General features: G+C 41.6%; 1 long non-coding RNA gene across 1 annotated transcript; it reads right to left on the reverse strand.

The window, feature by feature from the left end:
* Positions 1-274: 274 nt before the first annotated feature.
* On the reverse strand, positions 275-2,429 carry LOC309887630. The gene is made up of 3 exons (XR_014319079.1): positions 2,295-2,429; positions 1,615-1,682; positions 275-391 (listed from the first exon to the last, which is right to left on the reverse strand). It is a non-coding gene; the product is annotated as an uncharacterized lncRNA (long non-coding RNA).
* Positions 2,430-3,000: the final 571 nt, after the last annotated feature.

Below are 3,000 nucleotides of genomic sequence, written 5' to 3' on the forward strand. Positions count from 1 at the left end.
GTGCAAGGGGTGTTTAGAGCACCTTGACATTGTGCAAAGGACCAGAGCAAAAAAAACCAAACAACTAGGAAACTTTTGAAATTCACCCTTATGCTGGCTCCTCCTCGCAGAGGTTAACCTGTGCTAATGATTAAAAACCAGCTAGCCCAGTCATCCGCAATTATTTATAGACTGAGGTGGTGGCATATATTGTGCTAGCAGCACTTTTCACACTGATTAAGTTTGTGTTACAACCTCGTGTACACCGAGAGCTGCTGACAGGTTCCTCCAGGTTAAACACAATGCTCTCCATCGAAGCAGAGGCAGAAATGCCTTGGACTTTCCTCCCTCCTTCTCCTGAGAACATCAGAAGCTGGGGATGGATAAGGAATAGAGGACAATCCTCTTTAACCTATGCCATAGAGAGGAACAAATTCAAATTAGGCCCACCAAAAAAATCTGTTTTCCCAATCTAGAGTTGTACTAACCCAGCTCATAAAGGCTTTGCCTTGATTCCTTGAGGGAAGGGATTTGGGGGCTACCAGGGAACTGGACAGAGCATCCCTCTCTCTCCTGGGGAGGCCTTTCTGTGCTAAAAGCTGTCGAGAGGAGAAAATGCACACGTGGAGGGAAGGAAGGGGAAAAGCGACTCCTGGGGGATGGTTATTTGCTCAACTTTCTGTACAACAAATTCCCTGTGTGCAGTAAGTTTTGGGTATTAATAGGTATTTACCCATTTACCAGCCAGAAGGCAGGTTTACGAAGACACTGAGCCGAGATAAATAATAATAAAAATATAATATGAGGGAATCCATTATCTGACTTAAAGCAGGGTAATTAAAAGCCGCAAGTTTCAGCTGCCAGAAGTGGTAATTCACCTCGTGCTGCAACTTTACGGACACGTTTCCATTAACACCATCAGTTATGAGTAATATAATTTCCTCTTCATTGAGCACTGCTTACCCAATTTCACCTTTTCCTTAATAATGCACATTACTAAATTCTCCAAACAGTTGTGTAATTTAACTAGGTGTGGTGAAAAACCCACTGATTAGCCTGCCTGCAATTTGGAACATGCAAAGCAACACACAGAATGTGATTCTTCAAGAAAAATTCAAATTTAGGAGAGCAATGGGATTTGGGGCAATGGTCTAAAAGGTGCAATTACGATAATATGCTAGGAAGGCAAAAGATTAAGCTTTTTATTATTCCGTAACATTTTTTATATTTTATTGCCAATAATTACATAGGTTTCTCCTCTATTTTCACTGCCTCAACATCCCCTAGGTTAATTATGCTGTCAAGATCATGTCAAAAAGCCACCGCTAAAATTATGATTCTCATTACATGATGATCTAATCAATTTTGTGTGGTAATTTTGGCCCAACCTATTCTACCAACATACACATCTTGTACATGGAAAAATCTATTTCTCTGTCACACTATATTATCCCGATCTTCTTGTGCCACTACAGCTAAGAGCCTGTCAGCAGTTCTGCTGCAACCTCTTATGTCCAACACAGACGTTAAAAAAAATCATTTCTGGCTGACACTTGACAGACATTTTCATTACAGAGGCCAATTATATTTATTTGGATTTTCGGTTCCATTTGAATAGACAGGATCAAGCCTCACCTGTTATCCCAAGGGCTGTTAAAACTAGATGTTGATCCAGGAACCGGTACCATGAATCTAAACCACTCCTGGAAAAGAAAAAATGCCTTGCTTGATACTTAGGTAACCAAACTAAGGGTTTAATTTTACTGGCATCACAGAGCTGAACTACATTTTGTTAACCAAGCACACAATTATCGAAGGATCTGCGCCCTAGCAAATGTCAGAAGATGAGATACAAACAAAAATCCCTGAAAACATCCCTAACACAAAGCTAAAATGACCATAATCTGTGTGAAACCCTCTGCTTTACTGTTGATAATGATAATGATTGTTTAAATAAATGTACACAGGGTGTTATATAAATAGGGAATTACCAGTTCCTAAGTTTTATTCTGGGACAGCAAGCACTTCTGAGGTTCAGCATAGGTGGAAATGTGAAATAGGTGGTCAGAAGCAAATAGAAAGGTCAGGAGATATCTGGAGATGGCCAGCTCTAAAGAGATGATGCAAAAGTTGCCAGACTTTCTCCTTCCCATGGTTAACTAGAAATGCTTCAGGCCTGCCTGCATGCCCACATCTTGTGTTTGCTTCCTACAAACATTTCAGTGGTTGGCTTTTTCCTGCCAAAAATGTCTCGGGGAGGGGAGTTTCAAAATGGCATATGCGAACATGCCTAACGACAATGTTGTAAAACATACCCGCGCTCAAGTTTTTGCTCCCGAACAGCTTGCGTGATCAGCAGTCAGAAATAATGCTTCATGGTTTACCAGGCTCATCACGGAGTGAATGGCAGTCACAGACTTGCAGCTCCTGGAGCAAGAAAGATGCAAGTAACTAATCCACTGGAGACAATTGCGACGTGCTCGTGCCCAAACAGCAGTGAGGCTGTATTATGTTCCCATGCAAAGGCCAAAACAAGGCCAAAAACATTGCTCCAGCCCCACCGAAGTCCCACCAAGATCCAAGCAGCGCAGAGAGCTTGCTTTATTGCACGGAGAATGCCTAACGCTTGAACTGAATTATTCAGCGCAAAAATATTTTCCGAGCTGTAATCACCTTGGCACACTTTGCACGAAGAGGAATACAGGTGGGGAAGGTATTAAAATCCTAATCTCTATGATCACGACGTGCTAGTCTCTCGCAATCCCTAAACAGCATACATAACAATTTAAACCACGTGTGATTTCCAAGCAGAATTCAATATATATCCACACAAATAAGAAATCATGCAGTACCATTAAAAAAGATGGGTCAGCTCTGCACAGAGCAGCCTAGCTCAAATGAATTCAGCAGAAGAACCGAAGCACGCATTAGCCAAGGATCAGGCACAAAGCAGTAGCTTGAGTTATACTGCTGGCAAGATACCGATTTTAAATGGGCTTTGCATCTAATAACAATTTGAAC

Source organism: Aythya marila (assembly GCF_965140915.1).
Source record: "Aythya marila genome assembly, chromosome: 26".
Lineage (NCBI taxonomy): Eukaryota > Metazoa > Chordata > Aves > Anseriformes > Anatidae > Aythya > Aythya marila.